This window comes from Osmerus mordax, chromosome 2, assembly GCF_038355195.1.
Source record: "Osmerus mordax isolate fOsmMor3 chromosome 2, fOsmMor3.pri, whole genome shotgun sequence".
Lineage (NCBI taxonomy): Eukaryota > Metazoa > Chordata > Actinopteri > Osmeriformes > Osmeridae > Osmerus > Osmerus mordax.
Window position 1 is genome coordinate 5864337 of NC_090051.1, and position 19789 is coordinate 5884125.

The 19789-nt window shown below is 57.9% G+C and overlaps 21 non-coding genes and 1 pseudogene across 21 annotated transcripts; 11 read left to right on the top strand and 11 right to left on the bottom strand.

Annotated features, from left to right (window-relative positions):
• Positions 1–80: 80 nt before the first annotated feature.
• Positions 81–199, bottom strand: LOC136935914 (5S ribosomal RNA). The gene has a single exon (XR_010875016.1). It is a non-coding gene; the product is annotated as a 5S ribosomal RNA (ribosomal RNA).
• A 421-nt stretch (positions 200–620) lies between these two features.
• On the top strand, positions 621–784 carry LOC136935130 (U1 spliceosomal RNA). The gene has a single exon (XR_010874930.1). It is a non-coding gene; the product is annotated as a U1 spliceosomal RNA (small nuclear RNA).
• Positions 785–903: 119 nt separating this feature from the next.
• LOC136935922 (5S ribosomal RNA) lies at positions 904–1022 on the bottom strand. Its single transcript, XR_010875018.1, has one exon. It is a non-coding gene; the product is annotated as a 5S ribosomal RNA (ribosomal RNA).
• Positions 1023–1443: 421 nt separating this feature from the next.
• LOC136935141 (U1 spliceosomal RNA) lies at positions 1444–1607 on the top strand. Its single transcript, XR_010874931.1, has one exon. It is a non-coding gene; the product is annotated as a U1 spliceosomal RNA (small nuclear RNA).
• Positions 1608–1726: 119 nt separating this feature from the next.
• Positions 1727–1845, bottom strand: LOC136935927 (5S ribosomal RNA). The gene has a single exon (XR_010875020.1). It is a non-coding gene; the product is annotated as a 5S ribosomal RNA (ribosomal RNA).
• Positions 1846–2244: 399 nt separating this feature from the next.
• LOC136935163 (U1 spliceosomal RNA) lies at positions 2245–2408 on the top strand. Its single transcript, XR_010874933.1, has one exon. It is a non-coding gene; the product is annotated as a U1 spliceosomal RNA (small nuclear RNA).
• Positions 2409–2527: 119 nt separating this feature from the next.
• On the bottom strand, positions 2528–2646 carry LOC136935935 (5S ribosomal RNA). Its single transcript, XR_010875021.1, has one exon. It is a non-coding gene; the product is annotated as a 5S ribosomal RNA (ribosomal RNA).
• Positions 2647–3047: 401 nt separating this feature from the next.
• On the top strand, positions 3048–3211 carry LOC136935174 (U1 spliceosomal RNA). The gene has a single exon (XR_010874934.1). It is a non-coding gene; the product is annotated as a U1 spliceosomal RNA (small nuclear RNA).
• Positions 3212–3330: 119 nt separating this feature from the next.
• On the bottom strand, positions 3331–3449 carry LOC136935940 (5S ribosomal RNA). The gene has a single exon (XR_010875022.1). It is a non-coding gene; the product is annotated as a 5S ribosomal RNA (ribosomal RNA).
• A 421-nt stretch (positions 3450–3870) lies between these two features.
• Positions 3871–4034, top strand: LOC136935185 (U1 spliceosomal RNA). The gene has a single exon (XR_010874935.1). It is a non-coding gene; the product is annotated as a U1 spliceosomal RNA (small nuclear RNA).
• Positions 4035–4153: 119 nt separating this feature from the next.
• On the bottom strand, positions 4154–4272 carry LOC136935947 (5S ribosomal RNA). Its single transcript, XR_010875023.1, has one exon. It is a non-coding gene; the product is annotated as a 5S ribosomal RNA (ribosomal RNA).
• Positions 4273–4671: 399 nt separating this feature from the next.
• LOC136935196 (U1 spliceosomal RNA) lies at positions 4672–4835 on the top strand. The gene has a single exon (XR_010874936.1). It is a non-coding gene; the product is annotated as a U1 spliceosomal RNA (small nuclear RNA).
• Positions 4836–4954: 119 nt separating this feature from the next.
• On the bottom strand, positions 4955–5073 carry LOC136935954 (5S ribosomal RNA). The gene has a single exon (XR_010875024.1). It is a non-coding gene; the product is annotated as a 5S ribosomal RNA (ribosomal RNA).
• Positions 5074–5474: 401 nt separating this feature from the next.
• LOC136935208 (U1 spliceosomal RNA) lies at positions 5475–5638 on the top strand. The gene has a single exon (XR_010874937.1). It is a non-coding gene; the product is annotated as a U1 spliceosomal RNA (small nuclear RNA).
• Positions 5639–5757: 119 nt separating this feature from the next.
• On the bottom strand, positions 5758–5876 carry LOC136935960 (5S ribosomal RNA). Its single transcript, XR_010875025.1, has one exon. It is a non-coding gene; the product is annotated as a 5S ribosomal RNA (ribosomal RNA).
• A 411-nt stretch (positions 5877–6287) lies between these two features.
• On the top strand, positions 6288–6451 carry LOC136935219 (U1 spliceosomal RNA). Its single transcript, XR_010874938.1, has one exon. It is a non-coding gene; the product is annotated as a U1 spliceosomal RNA (small nuclear RNA).
• Positions 6452–6570: 119 nt separating this feature from the next.
• LOC136935965 (5S ribosomal RNA) lies at positions 6571–6689 on the bottom strand. The gene has a single exon (XR_010875027.1). It is a non-coding gene; the product is annotated as a 5S ribosomal RNA (ribosomal RNA).
• A 6531-nt stretch (positions 6690–13220) lies between these two features.
• Positions 13221–18450, top strand: LOC136960291 (uncharacterized; annotated as a pseudogene).
• LOC136935728 (U1 spliceosomal RNA) lies at positions 14113–14269 on the top strand. Its single transcript, XR_010874984.1, has one exon. It is a non-coding gene; the product is annotated as a U1 spliceosomal RNA (small nuclear RNA).
• On the bottom strand, positions 14389–14507 carry LOC136935972 (5S ribosomal RNA). Its single transcript, XR_010875028.1, has one exon. It is a non-coding gene; the product is annotated as a 5S ribosomal RNA (ribosomal RNA).
• On the top strand, positions 14905–15068 carry LOC136935230 (U1 spliceosomal RNA). The gene has a single exon (XR_010874939.1). It is a non-coding gene; the product is annotated as a U1 spliceosomal RNA (small nuclear RNA).
• Positions 15188–15306, bottom strand: LOC136935979 (5S ribosomal RNA). Its single transcript, XR_010875029.1, has one exon. It is a non-coding gene; the product is annotated as a 5S ribosomal RNA (ribosomal RNA).
• Positions 18451–19789: the final 1339 nt, after the last annotated feature.

Consider the following 19789-nt stretch of genomic DNA (forward strand, 5'->3'; position numbering starts at 1 on the left):
GTCAAGCCAAGCGGTTGAGGAGCTGTGTGACACGAGGTGGGGAAACAGTACCCCCTGCTGGTGAGAGAAGAGGAAAAAAAAGCTTACAGCACCTGGTATTCCCAGGCGGTCTCCCATCCAAGTACTAACCAGGCCCGACCCTGCTTAGCTTCCGAGATCGGACGAGATCGGGCGTGTTCAGGGTGGTATGGCCGTAAGCGAAGGAAGCTGTGGGTCATAGGCTACTTATAGATGACACCGCTCTGCCCAGTAGCTCAGCTTGATTTGCGATTCCTCCTTAGTTTTTTGTGGTCAGTTTCAGTTTATTGTTACTGTAGGTATTGTCTCTCTCTCTCTCTCTCTCTCTCTCTCTCTCTCTCTCTCTCTTTCTCTGTGTCTCTCTCTCTTCAAGGGGCAGGGCAAGGGAGGGGTGGGGGGATGGGTGAGTGGGAGGTGGGGATGGTTCCCTTCCGCCCGCCCCTTCCATTGGCTGTTTCTTTCTGCATGGGTGAGTGGGAGGTGGGGCTTGCTCCCTTCAGCCCGCCCCTTCCATTGGCTGTTTTTTTCTGCCTGTCTGCTCACCGCGGGTGACTGCGGCAGCCCTGGCACCTGGGTGAGGGCACCCGTTTCCCTTCCAACTCATACTTACCTGGCAGGGGAGACACCTTGATCACGAAGGAGGTTCACCCAGGGCGAGGCTCGGCCATTGCACTTCGGCTGTGCTGACCTTTGCGAATTCCCCAAATGCGGGAATCTCGACTGCATAATTTCTGGTAGTGGGGGACTGCGTACGCGCTCTCCCCCGAACATGTTTGTGAAAAATAATCTGGGAATCCTGAGACAGGTCAAGCCAAGCGGTTGAGGAGCTGTGTGACACGAGGTGGGGAAACAGTACCCCCTGCTGGTGAGAGAAGAGGAAAAAAAAGCTTACAGCACCTGGTATTCCCAGGCGGTCTCCCATCCAAGTACTAACCAGGCCCGACCCTGCTTAGCTTCCGAGATCGGACGAGATCGGGCGTGTTCAGGGTGGTATGGCCGTAAGCGAAGGAAGCTGTGGGTCATAGGCTACTTATAGATGACACCGCTCTGCCCAGTAGCTCAGCTTGATTTGCGATTCCTCCTTAGTTTTTTGTGGTCAGTTTCAGTTTATTGTTACTGTAGGTATTGTCTCTCTCTCTCTCTCTCTCTCTCTCTCTCTCTCTCTCTCTCTTTCTCTGTGTCTCTCTCTCTTCAAGGGGCAGGGCAAGGGAGGGGTGGGGGGATGGGTGAGTGGGAGGTGGGGATGGTTCCCTTCCGCCCGCCCCTTCCATTGGCTGTTTCTTTCTGCATGGGTGAGTGGGAGGTGGGGCTTGCTCCCTTCAGCCCGCCCCTTCCATTGGCTGTTTTTTTCTGCCTGTCTGCTCACCGCGGGTGACTGCGGCAGCCCTGGCACCTGGGTGAGGGCACCCGTTTCCCTTCCAACTCATACTTACCTGGCAGGGGAGACACCTTGATCACGAAGGAGGTTCACCCAGGGCGAGGCTCGGCCATTGCACTTCGGCTGTGCTGACCTTTGCGAATTCCCCAAATGCGGGAATCTCGACTGCATAATTTCTGGTAGTGGGGGACTGCGTACGCGCTCTCCCCCGAACATGTTTGTGAAAAATAATCTGGGAATCCTGAGACAGGTCAAGCCAAGCGGTTGAGGAGCTGTGTGACACGAGGTGGGGAAACAGTACCCCCTGCTGGTGAGAGAAGAGGAAAAAAAAGCTTACAGCACCTGGTATTCCCAGGCGGTCTCCCATCCAAGTACTAACCAGGCCCGACCCTGCTTAGCTTCCGAGATCGGACGAGATCGGGCGTGTTCAGGGTGGTATGGCCGTAAGCGAAGGAAGCTGTGGGTCATAGGCTACTTATAGATGACACCGCTCTGCCCAGTAGCTCAGCTTGATTTGCGATTCCTCCTTAGTTTTTTGTGGTCAGTTTCAGTTTATTGTTACTGTAGGTATTGTCTCTCTCTCTCTCTCTCTCTTTCTCTGTGTCTCTCTCTCTTCAAGGGGCAGGGCAAGGGAGGGGTGGGGGGATGGGTGAGTGGGAGGTGGGGATGGTTCCCTTCCGCCCGCCCCTTCCATTGGCTGTTTCTTTCTGCATGGGTGAGTGGGAGGTGGGGCTTGCTCCCTTCAGCCCGCCCCTTCCATTGGCTGTTTTTTTCTGCCTGTCTGCTCACCGCGGGTGACTGCTGCAGCCCTGGCACCTGGGTGAGGGCACCCGTTTCCCTTCCAACTCATACTTACCTGGCAGGGGAGACACCTTGATCACGAAGGAGGTTCACCCAGGGCGAGGCTCGGCCATTGCACTTCGGCTGTGCTGACCTTTGCGAATTCCCCAAATGCGGGAATCTCGACTGCATAATTTCTGGTAGTGGGGGACTGCGTACGCGCTCTCCCCCGAACATGTTTGTGAAAAATAATCTGGGAATCCTGAGACAGGTCAAGCCAAGCGGTTGAGGAGCTGTGTGACACGAGGTGGGGAAACAGTACCCCCTGCTGGTGAGAGAAGAGGAAAAAAAAGCTTACAGCACCTGGTATTCCCAGGCGGTCTCCCATCCAAGTACTAACCAGGCCCGACCCTGCTTAGCTTCCGAGATCGGACGAGATCGGGCGTGTTCAGGGTGGTATGGCCGTAAGCGAAGGAAGCTGTGGGTCATAGGCTACTTATAGATGACACCGCTCTGCCCAGTAGCTCAGCTTGATTTGCGATTCCTCCTTAGTTTTTTGTGGTCAGTTTCAGTTTATTGTTACTGTAGGTATTGTCTCTCTCTCTCTCTCTCTCTCTTTCTCTGTGTCTCTCTCTCTTCAAGGGGCAGGGCAAGGGAGGGGTGGGGGGATGGGTGAGTGGGAGGTGGGGATGGTTCCCTTCCGCCCGCCCCTTCCATTGGCTGTTTCTTTCTGCATGGGTGAGTGGGAGGTGGGGCTTGCTCCCTTCAGCCCGCCCCTTCCATTGGCTGTTTTTTTCTGCCTGTCTGCTCACCGCGGGTGACTGCGGCAGCCCTGGCACCTGGGTGAGGGCACCCGTTTCCCTTCCAACTCATACTTACCTGGCAGGGGAGACACCTTGATCACGAAGGAGGTTCACCCAGGGCGAGGCTCGGCCATTGCACTTCGGCTGTGCTGACCTTTGCGAATTCCCCAAATGCGGGAATCTCGACTGCATAATTTCTGGTAGTGGGGGACTGCGTACGCGCTCTCCCCCGAACATGTTTGTGAAAAATAATCTGGGAATCCTGAGACAGGTCAAGCCAAGCGGTTGAGGAGCTGTGTGACACGAGGTGGGGAAACAGTACCCCCTGCTGGTGAGAGAAGAGGAAAAAAAAGCTTACAGCACCTGGTATTCCCAGGCGGTCTCCCATCCAAGTACTAACCAGGCCCGACCCTGCTTAGCTTCCGAGATCGGACGAGATCGGGCGTGTTCAGGGTGGTATGGCCGTAAGCGAAGGAAGCTGTGGGTCATAGGCTACTTATAGATGACACCGCTCTGCCCAGTAGCTCAGCTTGATTTGCGATTCCTCCTTAGTTTTTTGTGGTCAGTTTCAGTTTATTGTTACTGTAGGTATTGTCTCTCTCTCTCTCTCTCTCTCTCTCTCTCTCTCTCTCTCTCTTTCTCTGTGTCTCTCTCTCTTCAAGGGGCAGGGCAAGGGAGGGGTGGGGGGATGGGTGAGTGGGAGGTGGGGATGGTTCCCTTCCGCCCGCCCCTTCCATTGGCTGTTTCTTTCTGCATGGGTGAGTGGGAGGTGGGGCTTGCTCCCTTCAGCCCGCCCCTTCCATTGGCTGTTTTTTTCTGCCTGTCTGCTCACCGCGGGTGACTGCGGCAGCCCTGGCACCTGGGTGAGGGCACCCGTTTCCCTTCCAACTCATACTTACCTGGCAGGGGAGACACCTTGATCACGAAGGAGGTTCACCCAGGGCGAGGCTCGGCCATTGCACTTCGGCTGTGCTGACCTTTGCGAATTCCCCAAATGCGGGAATCTCGACTGCATAATTTCTGGTAGTGGGGGACTGCGTACGCGCTCTCCCCCGAACATGTTTGTGAAAAATAATCTGGGAATCCTGAGACAGGTCAAGCCAAGCGGTTGAGGAGCTGTGTGACACGAGGTGGGGAAACAGTACCCCCTGCTGGTGAGAGAAGAGGAAAAAAAAGCTTACAGCACCTGGTATTCCCAGGCGGTCTCCCATCCAAGTACTAACCAGGCCCGACCCTGCTTAGCTTCCGAGATCGGACGAGATCGGGCGTGTTCAGGGTGGTATGGCCGTAAGCGAAGGAAGCTGTGGGTCATAGGCTACTTATAGATGACACCGCTCTGCCCAGTAGCTCAGCTTGATTTGCGATTCCTCCTTAGTTTTTTGTGGTCAGTTTCAGTTTATTGTTACTGTAGGTATTGTCTCTCTCTCTCTCTCTCTCTTTCTCTGTGTCTCTCTCTCTTCAAGGGGCAGGGCAAGGGAGGGGTGGGGGGATGGGTGAGTGGGAGGTGGGGATGGTTCCCTTCCGCCCGCCCCTTCCATTGGCTGTTTCTTTCTGCATGGGTGAGTGGGAGGTGGGGCTTGCTCCCTTCAGCCCGCCCCTTCCATTGGCTGTTTTTTTCTGCCTGTCTGCTCACCGCGGGTGACTGCTGCAGCCCTGGCACCTGGGTGAGGGCACCCGTTTCCCTTCCAACTCATACTTACCTGGCAGGGGAGACACCTTGATCACGAAGGAGGTTCACCCAGGGCGAGGCTCGGCCATTGCACTTCGGCTGTGCTGACCTTTGCGAATTCCCCAAATGCGGGAATCTCGACTGCATAATTTCTGGTAGTGGGGGACTGCGTACGCGCTCTCCCCCGAACATGTTTGTGAAAAATAATCTGGGAATCCTGAGACAGGTCAAGCCAAGCGGTTGAGGAGCTGTGTGACACGAGGTGGGGAAACAGTACCCCCTGCTGGTGAGAGAAGAGGAAAAAAAAGCTTACAGCACCTGGTATTCCCAGGCGGTCTCCCATCCAAGTACTAACCAGGCCCGACCCTGCTTAGCTTCCGAGATCGGACGAGATCGGGCGTGTTCAGGGTGGTATGGCCGTAAGCGAAGGAAGCTGTGGGTCATAGGCTACTTATAGATGACACCGCTCTGCCCAGTAGCTCAGCTTGATTTGCGATTCCTCCTTAGTTTTTTGTGGTCAGTTTCAGTTTATTGTTACTGTAGGTATTGTCTCTCTCTCTCTCTCTCTCTCTTTCTCTGTGTCTCTCTCTCTTCAAGGGGCAGGGCAAGGGAGGGGTGGGGGGATGGGTGAGTGGGAGGTGGGGATGGTTCCCTTCCGCCCGCCCCTTCCATTGGCTGTTTCTTTCTGCATGGGTGAGTGGGAGGTGGGGCTTGCTCCCTTCAGCCCGCCCCTTCCATTGGCTGTTTTTTTCTGCCTGTCTGCTCACCGCGGGTGACTGCGGCAGCCCTGGCACCTGGGTGAGGGCACCCGTTTCCCTTCCAACTCATACTTACCTGGCAGGGGAGACACCTTGATCACGAAGGAGGTTCACCCAGGGCGAGGCTCGGCCATTGCACTTCGGCTGTGCTGACCTTTGCGAATTCCCCAAATGCGGGAATCTCGACTGCATAATTTCTGGTAGTGGGGGACTGCGTACGCGCTCTCCCCCGAACATGTTTGTGAAAAATAATCTGGGAATCCTGAGACAGGTCAAGCCAAGCGGTTGAGGAGCTGTGTGACACGAGGTGGGGAAACAGTACCCCCTGCTGGTGAGAGAAGAGGAAAAAAAAGCTTACAGCACCTGGTATTCCCAGGCGGTCTCCCATCCAAGTACTAACCAGGCCCGACCCTGCTTAGCTTCCGAGATCGGACGAGATCGGGCGTGTTCAGGGTGGTATGGCCGTAAGCGAAGGAAGCTGTGGGTCATAGGCTACTTATAGATGACACCGCTCTGCCCAGTAGCTCAGCTTGATTTGCGATTCCTCCTTAGTTTTTTGTGGTCAGTTTCAGTTTATTGTTACTGTAGGTATTGTCTCTCTCTCTCTCTCTCTCTCTCTCTCTCTCTTTCTCTGTGTCTCTCTCTCTTCAAGGGGCAGGGCAAGGGAGGGGTGGGGGGATGGGTGAGTGGGAGGTGGGGATGGTTCCCTTCCGCCCGCCCCTTCCATTGGCTGTTTCTTTCTGCATGGGTGAGTGGGAGGTGGGGCTTGCTCCCTTCAGCCCGCCCCTTCCATTGGCTGTTTTTTTCTGCCTGTCTGCTCACCGCGGGTGACTGCGGCAGCCCTGGCACCTGGGTGAGGGCACCCGTTTCCCTTCCAACTCATACTTACCTGGCAGGGGAGACACCTTGATCACGAAGGAGGTTCACCCAGGGCGAGGCTCGGCCATTGCACTTCGGCTGTGCTGACCTTTGCGAATTCCCCAAATGCGGGAATCTCGACTGCATAATTTCTGGTAGTGGGGGACTGCGTACGCGCTCTCCCCCGAACATGTTTGTGAAAAATAATCTGGGAATCCTGAGACAGGTCAAGCCAAGCGGTTGAGGAGCTGTGTGACACGAGGTGGGGAAACAGTACCCCCTGCTGGTGAGAGAAGAGGAAAAAAAAGCTTACAGCACCTGGTATTCCCAGGCGGTCTCCCATCCAAGTACTAACCAGGCCCGACCCTGCTTAGCTTCCGAGATCGGACGAGATCGGGCGTGTTCAGGGTGGTATGGCCGTAAGCGAAGGAAGCTGTGGGTCATAGGCTACTTATAGATGACACCGCTCTGCCCAGTAGCTCAGCTTGATTTGCGATTCCTCCTTAGTTTTTTGTGGTCAGTTTCAGTTTATTGTTACTGTAGGTATTGTCTCTCTCTCTCTCTCTCTCTCTCTCTCTCTCTCTCTTTCTCTGTGTCTCTCTCTCTTCAAGGGGCAGGGCAAGGGAGGGGTGGGGGGATGGGTGAGTGGGAGGTGGGGATGGTTCCCTTCCGCCCGCCCCTTCCATTGGCTGTTTCTTTCTGCATGGGTGAGTGGGAGGTGGGGCTTGCTCCCTTCAGCCCGCCCCTTCCATTGGCTGTTTTTTTCTGCCTGTCTGCTCACCGCGGGTGACTGCGGCAGCCCTGGCACCTGGGTGAGGGCACCCGTTTCCCTTCCAACTCATACTTACCTGGCAGGGGAGACACCTTGATCAGGAAGTATCAAATCGGCACTCTGGTTCCCGTTTAGCCGTGGTGGTCAGGAAAGGAATCGAAAGTCCGGGGTCTTGCGGTGTATGCGACACGGCTTGCGATTCCTTTGTTGGCTCTGCGGTGGAAGCCAGGTTTTCGATCCCCTTTTCTCTCTTCATTACTTTCCCCCCTTTTTTTCACCACTTGGCTGGAGACAGAGGCAGAATACGTGGCCTGACCGCGGTTCTGCCAAAATCTTCAGCCCAACCACCCAGCTGCGGAACACCCCGAACAGGCCCGGAACCCTCCGGTGCCACAGGGCCCGGTGAGGGGCAGGAGGCAGGGGAGCAGGAGGAGGGTGCTAGGTCGTGGTAGACCAGCCCTGACCCCTCCGGCTTTCCTAGTACTCCGCCGACTCCCAGACCCGCCCAGCTGCGGAACACCCAGGACAGGACCGGAATCCTCCGGTGCCCGCTGGCCCCGGTGAGAGGCAGGAGGCAGAGGAACAGAAGGAGGGGCTAGGTCGGTGCAGACCGGCCCCACCCTCGACTCCCAGTACCCCGCATCTCCCGGATCCCCATACCCCCCCCCCCCCTTTGCGGCTGGCCAGACCGCTCGAAAAGTCGGGATAAGGACCTTTTCCGCCAGACCAGACCCGGAGGAAGGAGGGACAGACGGGAGAGAGCCCCACCACCTACGCCGAGAGCAAGCAGGCCACAGGAGAGTGGCACGCCAAGGGCCAAGCACTCTGGTGGCTCTGCCTTGCTCTCAGGTCTTCCTCTGTCCTCCATAGGAAGACTGTCCATCTCAGACCAGACGGGAGGAGGGCCAGGAGCCCCAACACCACCTCTAGGAGCAGGCGGGCCACAGGAGAGTACCGTCCCTTGGGGACGGGCTACCGAGTGGCCTCAGCCGGCTCTGAGTCTTCTTCCCCCCCCCACCCTTGCAGGTTCGGGGAACACGCACCATCACCATGGCTGCCAGGATGAACCCTGGGGCGATGAGACGGGTGAACGCCGTCAGAGTGACGGTGAAATCCGATGAGGCTGCCGGGGACGGAGTCACCAAAGGATCCACAACCACCGCAACGACGACAGGACAGAGAGACACCACAACCGGAATGACCCGCCTGGAATTCAGCAGAGCCGTACTCCAACGAGGTATGGGCTTTGCGCCGCTCGATCTCAACTGCCTGGTGAAACCGCCCTCAACCCCCAACACCTTTGAGGTCAGTTTCAAAACACCACAACTGTTAGAGCAATTTTGGACCATGTACCGCCAGAACAAAAATAACCCGCCTTTCAGCCATCTCCACACAGAACCACTTTCAGACAGGGAAAACAAAGTAGTCACCATTCAATTCCACAACGAAGCTGTGCAGGAGTACGACGTGGAGGTTTGGCTGCGCCGCTATGCCCGCGTCAACTCTGGAGCGAGGAGGGTCCTGGACGAGGATGGAGTGTGGACCGGGGCACGGAAATGGCTGGTCCAGCTCACACCGGATCCTTCAGCGGTGGGCGGTGTCCAACACATCCCCAGTACCATCAACCTGGGGAACCACAGGGGCACCGTCCACTACTACGGTATGCCCAAATTGTGCAGGACCTGCGGCCACCTTGGACATCTGGCCGCGGCCTGCACAAAGACCATCTGCCGCATCTGCCGAGGGGAACACCCCACGGCGGAATGCACTAACACACGCCCCTGCAACCTGTGTGGGCTTCAGGGACACCTCTACAGAGACTGCCCCCACTCCTACGCCAACAAGACAAGGAGGCCGGCCAATACCCCCCCTACGGCACCGCCCGGAGCTCAACCTCAGAAGGAGCAGGCCGACCCCCCTCCACCAACCTCCCCCCCCCTCCCCCCTTCCCCCTCCCCCTCCCCCTCCTCAGACTCCTCCACACCCCCCCTATTCATAATTACTGACCCCGACCCGGTATCGGAACCCGACTCGGTACCGGCCCCCTTCACCGACCTCCCCCCTGACTCCCCGACCGACATCCACCCCCTCTCCCCACTCCCGGGGGCAGTCTCATCCCCGACGACACAACCAGACCTACCGGACTCCCAGACAGACCTGCCGACCCCCACCACGGCAAATCCACCGGGGACGACACGACCGGACTCTGACTCCACCGACATGACCTCCCCGGTGTATCTCCCAATACGTACATCCACCCCTGCCAAGCCGGTGAATGTGAGGGAACCGGCTCTGGTAGGGATCATTCCCTCCCACGACTTACCCCCACACTCCCAGTCACTCTACAACGAGGACTCACCACTCACTGACTGGAACATGGTCGTTCTGAAGAGGAAGCGCAAACCCACCACTGCCACCTCCGAAGACGACTCCACCCCGACTTCTGACTCTCCATCCCCCCCGAAACCACCACCAAAGCCTCCAGGTCCCCCCCCCCCTCCCCCTCCCCCCCTTCCCCCACGACCTCACCCTGGTCCCAAGTCCAGACGCCAACCCTCCACAGCAGTCTCTGAGCCCACACAGGATCAGACCAGCCAGCCCCGGCCCACCCAAGGACCCTCCGTGCCAGCCGAATCTCCACCACCAGGCAGACGGTGGGGGGACGACGAAGCCGTGAGCAATCAGGGGGAGGTGCCCGACCCGGAATATGGACAGGAGGCCATCAGGAACCTCCAAATCATCGCCACAGGAATCAGCGGACCCGTCAAATCATCACAATCACCATGACTATCACAATAACATCACTCAACACCCGCAGCATGTTACGACTGGAGAAGAGGGCAACCGTTTTCAGACACCTCTCAACACAACCGGCCGACATCTACCTCCTCCAGGAGTGTGCCATCCCCTACATGGAGATGGATGCACTTCTGGAGGGGGAGTGGACTCGGGGAGACTCTCTCTGGTCAGGTTCCAACACCAATAAATCGGATGGGGTCGGGATGTTGGTGGCCAATCCATTCCTCCGACAAACCAGCCACCGAGTCGTCGAGAGCGGGCGGATCCTGGCCGTCGACCTGGAGGTCCGGGGTTCCCCGCTCAGGGTCATCAACGTCTACGGCCCCTCCAACGCCACAGAGAGAGTCTCCCTCTACGCGAAGCTTCGACCTCTTCTGATGACCCCCATGCCAGTATTGGTAGGGGGTGATTTCAACTGCGCCCTGAGGGATGAGGATCGGAGCAAACCCTGGAAGGACAGATCCACCAAAGCACTACAGGACATCATCAATGACTTCTCCCTGATGGATGTCGGCGGCACCTCCCCCCCAACACACACGTGGGTGAGATCCTCGGGCTCTGCCTCTTCAAGGATCGACATGTTCTTGCTCTCGCCAGGTCTGGGAGTGTGCTCCTTCAAGACCCAGGCGACGCACTTCTCAGACCACAGGATGCTGACCGTGACCCTGCGATGGGAGGGACCAGCCAGACCAACGAGGGGGCCCTGGAGGATGAACACATCTGTACTCCAGGACCCCTCCATCAGCCACTCCTTCTCCAGGCGCTACCTGGAGTGGAGGACCCTGAAAGAACTATTTACATCCCCGATAGAGTGGTGGGAAATGGTCAAGTCCCGGGTCAAGGGGTTCTTCGGAGGGGTGGGAAGGAGGAAGGCTCGGGAACAGAGGGCCCGTTTCTACCACCACAACGGGGCCCTGCAACGCCTGAGCCTCCTCCAACTCAGAGGATTCGACGTGACCCGGGAGCTGTCAGAGACCAAGGAGCACCTGGCCACACTCTATCGGGAAGAACAGGAGAGGAAGACTTTCAGGGATAAACTCAAGGGCCTGGAGGAGGAGGAGAAATGCACCAAATACTTCTTCCGCAGGGCACGGTCTAAACAACAAGGCATCCTGTCCCTCTATAACACCAGCGGCCAGACCGTCACAGACAGCGACGACATCAGGAGGGTGACCGAGGAGTTCTACGGCCGGCTGTTCGACACCAAGCCGGCGGACGGGACTCTGGCGGAAACCTTCCTCGACGGTCTGGACCAAATCAAAGAGGGGGGCGAGGGCGAGGAACCAGAGCTGAGTCTGGAGGAGCTCACCCGGGCCGTGCACGCCATGAACACCCAGAAGGCCCCGGGACCGGACGGGATCCCGGCGGAATTCTATCAGGCCTTCTGGGAACTCATCAAGGGCGATCTGGCCCAGGTCCTCCGAGCGGTCTACAGGGAAAGGAGGCTAGGAGAATCGATGAGACAGAGTACAGTAACACTAATACCCAAGAAGGGGGACCTCAAGGACCTCCGGAATTGGCGCCCCATCAACCTCCTCTGTTCCGACTACAAAATCCTCACGAAGGCCCTCATGTGGCGCTTCCAAACACACCTCCCCGCAATCATCAACCCGGACCAGACCTGCGGCGTCCCCGGAAGGTCCATAAACGACAACCTGCTCCTGGTGAGAGACCTCATCTTCCACTCCCAGGAGCGGAGGTCCCCCTTCGCGCTCCTCTGCCTCGACCAAGAGAAGGCCTTCGACCGGGTAAGCCATGGCTTCCTGCAGGAGGTGCTAGGGAGGATGAACTTCCCACAACACCTCATCCACTGGACCAGGCTCTGCTACAACAACATCACAAGCAGAGTCCTGGTCAACAGACAGCTAACAGACCCCTTTCCCATCCGGTCTGGGGTCAGACAAGGATGCCCCCTAGCACCCCTGCTGTACGTCATCTACCTGGAGCCTTTCCTCCGTAAAATCAGAGCTACACAGAACATCCAGGGTTATCACCTCCCGGGGGCCCAGGGAGAGAGGCTCCGGGTGGTGGCGTACATGGACGACATCACCATCGTCGGCACAGATAGTCGGTCCATCGCCGCGGCAACGAAGGTGGTGGACGACTACTGTGCAGCCACTGGCGCCCTGGTCAATCGAGGTAAGAGCGAACTGTACCTGTCGCAACACTGGAAAGAAGACATCACCACCTCTTTCCCTGTAAAGACAGACAACATCAAGCTGCTCGGAGTCATCTACCAGAACAACGGGAAAGGGACCCTGACCTGGGCCAACACCATCAGCCATGCCAAGCAAAAGATCGCCCAATGGAGTGCACGGTCCCTCACAATAACGGGCAAGATCTTGATCCTGAAGGCAATTATCCTCCCCATTCTCCTCTACGTCGGGAGGGTGTTTCCCCCGGACAGGGTGACGAGCAAAACCATCGAGCGCCTGATGTTCACCTTTGTCTGGGGGAGCACCATGGAGCGCTTGAAGAGGACCATCATGTTCAGCGCAGAGGAGAAGGGGGGGAAGGGGGTCCCAGACATCCTCAACATCATTAGGGCACAGGGCCTCTCACGACTGGTCACAAATATCCATAAACCGGACAGGAAGGCAGGAACCTTTGAGAGGTACTTCGCCACACCCATACTCAGAGCACTCCGTATCACCAACACCACCATCAACCACACTGTGCCCTACTGCTGGGACCCCCCAAAAGTATACAGGGAGTGGAAGAACTTTGCCTTCAGGACGGGTCTGCCTGCAGCCGGCCTGGCCTCCTGGAAATACAAGGACATCATGGCACACATCAGAGGGAAGGACATCACCACACCACCCAAGGCCAGGCCGGCCCTGGACATCCAACAGGTATGGAAAAACATTAACCATAAATGCATCAACAATAAACAAAAGGATTTGAATTGGTCAACTGCTCACGGCTGTCTCCCCACCAGAGAATTCATGCATAGACGGCGCATGGCCCGTACCGAGCTCTGCCCCCACGGTTGCACTGACACTGAAAACATTTACCACCTGTTTGTCAAGTGCACCGTGGCCAGGCGGGTCTGGGCCCTGTTTGTTCCCTCTGTCTCCCTCTACAGGAACAACACCTTGCCTCGCTTGACGGCGGACGACATCCTGTTCGGTCCTCCGGGGGGCTGTACGACCCCCCGCCTACAACATCAGTGGAGGATCGTCAGCGCCGTCAAGCAGGTGATATGGGAGACAAGGAACAGCAGGGTCTATCATCAACAGGACCACCCTTTCATTGTCCAGAGGAGGAGAATCACTCTCCTCCTCAGGGACTACGCCATCCTGGACTTTAAAAATAACCCGGACACCGCCAGAGACACATGGGGGGTGGAGAGGTGGAAGGACGTGTCCATCTAACTCAGCCCCCCATGCCACCACACCATCTCTGCACTACATGCTCCGTCCCCGAAGGCCGGCGGCGTTCCCCGTCCAACACCCTCATCGCCCCCAACACCATCACCACCGCCCTGGCAGCCACCACTCCACTCACCCCACCGCTTCACCCGTTCCGGCACCAAGCCCGAAGACCCAGGGACACCAACACCTGTCCCCAGTACGAGGGTCCGGAGAGGAGAAACCCACCAGGCCACAAGGGAAGTACAACAGCACATTACACCTGCACCCCACTACCCTTGCTCACCCCCTCCTTTCCTCCCCTCTCCACTCTCTCCCCCTATCACCTCACAGGGTTCCAGTTTGCCAACACCATCCCAGCAGCAGCACCCTCTACCCCCCCCCCCCCCCCCCCCCCCCCCCCCAAGGACCGGTCATCGCCCCTCCCCGGCACACCAGCTGCAGCACCTGGAACCCCTCTCCCTGGGCCCCCGAAAAGGACACTACACCCCCCACCCCCCGCCACAAGAAACCCCCCCCCCATCCCACTCATCAAGAAGTCTGGCCCCTCCAACCCCGCCACCCACACACCCCACCCCACTTACCGGAACGTTACAGAAACTCTCACCTCAGACACACATCATTTGCACTGCACTTGGACTCGGCCCGACCTGCAGCACCCCCAACCATCCCTGGAGGAGGGGATACCCCCTCGAATGGCTCCTCCCGAGGTTTCTTCTTAATTTTCTCAAAGAGTTTTTGTGAGGAGTTTTTCCTCGCTTTCCTGGAGGGTTTAGGTTGGCGCAGGGAGGGCCCACACTGGTGAATTTGTGTTTTTCGTTTTGAGGTAAAGGGTGATTGTGATTGACGTATCGACACTGGGTGAAATGTGGTGGAAGTTTTTACCAATGCTGTAAATAACTGTTTTTAATTTTGGTAAAACCAATAAAAGCTTAAAAGGTTCACCCAGGGCGAGGCTCGGCCATTGCACTTCGGCTGTGCTGACCTTTGCGAATTCCCCAAATGCGGGAATCTCGACTGCATAATTTCTGGTAGTGGGGGACTGCGTACGCGCTCTCCCCCGAACATGTTTGTGAAAAATAATCTGGGAATCCTGAGACAGGTCAAGCCAAGCGGTTGAGGAGCTGTGTGACACGAGGTGGGGAAACAGTACCCCCTGCTGGTGAGAGAAGAGGAAAAAAAAGCTTACAGCACCTGGTATTCCCAGGCGGTCTCCCATCCAAGTACTAACCAGGCCCGACCCTGCTTAGCTTCCGAGATCGGACGAGATCGGGCGTGTTCAGGGTGGTATGGCCGTAAGCGAAGGAAGCTGTGGGTCATAGGCTACTTATAGATGACACCGCTCTGCCCAGTAGCTCAGCTTGATTTGCGATTCCTCCTTAGTTTTTTGTGGTCAGTTTCAGTTTATTGTTACTGTAGGTATTGTCTCTCTCTCTCTCTCTCTTTCTCTGTGTCTCTCTCTCTTCAAGGGGCAGGGCAAGGGAGGGGTGGGGGGATGGGTGAGTGGGAGGTGGGGATGGTTCCCTTCCGCCCGCCCCTTCCATTGGCTGTTTCTTTCTGCATGGGTGAGTGGGAGGTGGGGCTTGCTCCCTTCAGCCCGCCCCTTCCATTGGCTGTTTTTTTCTGCCTGTCTGCTCACCGCGGGTGACTGCGGCAGCCCTGGCACCTGGGTGAGGGCACCCGTTTCCCTTCCAACTCATACTTACCTGGCAGGGGAGACACCTTGATCACGAAGGAGGTTCACCCAGGGCGAGGCTCGGCCATTGCACTTCGGCTGTGCTGACCTTTGCGAATTCCCCAAATGCGGGAATCTCGACTGCATAATTTCTGGTAGTGGGGGACTGCGTACGCGCTCTCCCCCGAACATGTTTGTGAAAAATAATCTGGGAATCCTGAGACAGGTCAAGCCAAGCGGTTGAGGAGCTGTGTGACACGAGGTGGGGAAACAGTACCCCCTGCTGGTGAGAGAAGAGGAAAAAAAAGCTTACAGCACCTGGTATTCCCAGGCGGTCTCCCATCCAAGTACTAACCAGGCCCGACCCTGCTTAGCTTCCGAGATCGGACGAGATCGGGCGTGTTCAGGGTGGTATGGCCGTAAGCGAAGGAAGCTGTGGGTCATAGGCTACTTATAGATGACACCGCTCTGCCCAGTAGCTCAGCTTGATTTGCGATTCCTCCTTAGTTTTTTGTGGTCAGTTTCAGTTTATTGTTACTGTAGGTATTGTCTCTCTCTCTCTCTCTCTCTCTCTCTCTCTCTTTCTCTGTGTCTCTCTCTCTTCAAGGGGCAGGGCAAGGGAGGGGTGGGGGGATGGGTGAGTGGGAGGTGGGGATGGTTCCCTTCCGCCCGCCCCTTCCATTGGCTGTTTCTTTCTGCATGGGTGAGTGGGAGGTGGGGCTTGCTCCCTTCAGCCCGCCCCTTCCATTGGCTGTTTTTTTCTGCCTGTCTGCTCACCGCGGGTGACTGCGGCAGCCCTGGCACCTGGGTGAGGGCACCCGTTTCCCTTCCAACTCATACTTACCTGGCAGGGGAGACACCTTGATCAGGAAGTATCAAATCGGCACTCTGGTTCCCGTTTAGCCGTGGTGGTCAGGAAAGGAATCGAAAGTCCGGGGTCTTGCGGTGTATGCGACACGGCTTGCGATTCCTTTGTTGGCTCTGCGGTGGAAGCCAGGTTTTCGATCCCCTTTTCTCTCTTCATTACTTTCCCCCCTTTTTTTCACCACTTGGCTGGAGACAGAGGCAGAATACGTGGCCTGACCGCGGTTCTGCCAAAATCTTCAGCCCAACCACCCAGCTGCGGAACACCCCGAACAGGCCCGGAACCCTCCGGTGCCACAGGGCCCGGTGAGGGGCAGGAGGCAGGGGAGCAGGAGGAGGGTGCTAGGTCGTGGTAGACCAGCCCTGACCCCTCCGGCTTTCCTAGTACTCCGCCGACTCCCAGACCCGCCCAGCTGCGGAACACCCAGGACAGGACCGGAATCCTCCGGTGCCCGCTGGCCCCGGTGAGAGGCAGGAGGCAGAGGAACAGAAGGAGGGGCTAGGTCGGTGCAGACCGGCCCCACCCTCGACTCCCAGTACCCCGCATCTCCCGGATCCCCATACCCCCCCCCCCCCTTTGCGGCTGGCCAGACCGCTCGAAAAGTCGGGATAAGGACCTTTTCCGCCAGACCAGACCCGGAGGAAGGAGGGACAGACGGGAGAGAGCCCCACCACCTACGCCGAGAGCAAGCAGGCCACAGGAGAGTGGCACGCCAAGGGCCAAGCACTCTGGTGGCTCTGCCTTGCTCTCAGGTCTTCCTCTGTCCTCCATAGGAAGACTGTCCATCTCAGACCAGACGGGAGGAGGGCCAGGAGCCCCAACACCACCTCTAGGAGCAGGCGGGCCACAGGAGAGTACCGTCCCTTGGGGACGGGCTACCGAGTGGCCTCAGCCGGCTCTGAGTCTTCTTCCCCCCCCCACCCTTGCAGGTTCGGGGAACACGCACCATCACCATGGCTGCCAGGATGAACCCTGGGGCGATGAGACGGGTGAACGCCGTCAGAGTGACGGTGAAATCCGATGAGGCTGCCGGGGACGGAGTCACCAAAGGATCCACAACCACCGCAACGACGACAGGACAGAGAGACACCACAACCGGAATGACCCGCCTGGAATTCAGCAGAGCCGTACTCCAACGAGGTATGGGCTTTGCGCCGCTCGATCTCAACTGCCTGGTGAAACCGCCCTCAACCCCCAACACCTTTGAGGTCAGTTTCAAAACACCACAACTGTTAGAGCAATTTTGGACCATGTACCGCCAGAACAAAAATAACCCGCCTTTCAGCCATCTCCACACAGAACCACTTTCAGACAGGGAAAACAAAGTAGTCACCATTCAATTCCACAACGAAGCTGTGCAGGAGTACGACGTGGAGGTTTGGCTGCGCCGCTATGCCCGCGTCAACTCTGGAGCGAGGAGGGTCCTGGACGAGGATGGAGTGTGGACCGGGGCACGGAAATGGCTGGTCCAGCTCACACCGGATCCTTCAGCGGTGGGCGGTGTCCAACACATCCCCAGTACCATCAACCTGGGGAACCACAGGGGCACCGTCCACTACTACGGTATGCCCAAATTGTGCAGGACCTGCGGCCACCTTGGACATCTGGCCGCGGCCTGCACAAAGACCATCTGCCGCATCTGCCGAGGGGAACACCCCACGGCGGAATGCACTAACACACGCCCCTGCAACCTGTGTGGGCTTCAGGGACACCTCTACAGAGACTGCCCCCACTCCTACGCCAACAAGACAAGGAGGCCGGCCAATACCCCCCCTACGGCACCGCCCGGAGCTCAACCTCAGAAGGAGCAGGCCGACCCCCCTCCACCAACCTCCCCCCCCCTCCCCCCTTCCCCCTCCCCCTCCCCCTCCTCAGACTCCTCCACACCCCCCCTATTCATAATTACTGACCCCGACCCGGTATCGGAACCCGACTCGGTACCGGCCCCCTTCACCGACCTCCCCCCTGACTCCCCGACCGACATCCACCCCCTCTCCCCACTCCCGGGGGCAGTCTCATCCCCGACGACACAACCAGACCTACCGGACTCCCAGACAGACCTGCCGACCCCCACCACGGCAAATCCACCGGGGACGACACGACCGGACTCTGACTCCACCGACATGACCTCCCCGGTGTATCTCCCAATACGTACATCCACCCCTGCCAAGCCGGTGAATGTGAGGGAACCGGCTCTGGTAGGGATCATTCCCTCCCACGACTTACCCCCACACTCCCAGTCACTCTACAACGAGGACTCACCACTCACTGACTGGAACATGGTCGTTCTGAAGAGGAAGCGCAAACCCACCACTGCCACCTCCGAAGACGACTCCACCCCGACTTCTGACTCTCCATCCCCCCCCGAAACCACCACCAAAGCCTCCAGGTCCCCCCCCCCCTCCCCCTCCCCCCCTTCCCCCACGACCTCACCCTGGTCCCAAGTCCAGACGCCAACCCTCCACAGCAGTCTCTGAGCCCACACAGGATCAGACCAGCCAGCCCCGGCCCACCCAAGGACCCTCCGTGCCAGCCGAATCTCCACCACCAGGCAGACGGTGGGGGGACGACGAAGCCGTGAGCAATCAGGGGGAGGTGCCCGACCCGGAATATGGACAGGAGGCCATCAGGAACCTCCAAATCATCGCCACAGGAATCAGCGGACCCGTCAAATCATCACAATCACCATGACTATCACAATAACATCACTCAACACCCGCAGTATGTTACGACTGGAGAAGAGGGCAACCGTTTTCAGACACCTCTCAACACAACCGGCCGACATCTACCTCCTCCAGGAGTGTGCCATCCCCTACATGGAGATGGATGCACTTCTGGAGGGGGAGTGGACTCGGGGAGACTCTCTCTGGTCAGGTTCCAACACCAATAAATCGGATGGGGTCGGGATGTTGGTGGCCAATCCATTCCTCCGACAAACCAGCCACCGAGTCGTCGAGAGCGGGCGGATCCTGGCCGTCGACCTGGAGGTCCGGGGTTCCCCGCTCAGGGTCATCAACGTCTACGGCCCCTCCAACGCCACAGAGAGAGTCTCCCTCTACGCGAAGCTTCGACCTCTTCTGATGACCCCCATGCCAGTATTGGTAGGGGGTGATTTCAACTGCGCCCTGAGGGATGAGGATCGGAGCAAACCCTGGAAGGACAGATCCACCAAAGCACTACAGGACATCATCAATGACTTCTCCCTGATGGATGTCGGCGGCACCTCCCCCCCAACACACACGTGGGTGAGATCCTCGGGCTCTGCCTCTTCAAGGATCGACATGTTCTTGCTCTCGCCAGGTCTGGGAGTGTGCTCCTTCAAGACCCAGGCGACGCACTTCTCAGACCACAGGATGCTGACCGTGACCCTGCGATGGGAGGGACCAGCCAGACCAACGAGGGGGCCCTGGAGGATGAACACATCTGTACTCCAGGACCCCTCCATCAGCCACTCCTTCTCCAGGCGCTACCTGGAGTGGAGGACCCTGAAAGAACTATTTACATCCCCGATAGAGTGGTGGGAAATGGTCAAGTCCCGGGTCAAGGGGTTTCTTCGGAGGGGTGGGAAGGAGGAAGGCTCGGGAACAGAGGGCCCGTTTCTACCACCACAACGGGGCCCTGCAACGCCTGAGCCTCCTCCAACTCAGAGGATTCGACGTGACCCGGGAGCTGTCAGAGACCAAGGAGCACCTGGCCACACTCTATCGGGAAGAACAGGAGAGGAAGACTTTCAGGGATAAACTCAAGGGCCTGGAGGAGGAGGAGAAATGCACCAAATACTTCTTCCGCAGGGCACGGTCTAAACAACAAGGCATCCTGTCCCTCTATAACACCAGCGGCCAGACCGTCACAGACAGCGACGACATCAGGAGGGTGACCGAGGAGTTCTACGGCCGGCTGTTCGACACCAAGCCGGCGGACGGGACTCTGGCGGAAACCTTCCTCGACGGTCTGGACCAAATCAAAGAGGGGGGCGAGGGCGAGGAACCAGAGCTGAGTCTGGAGGAGCTCACCCGGGCCGTGCACGCCATGAACACCCAGAA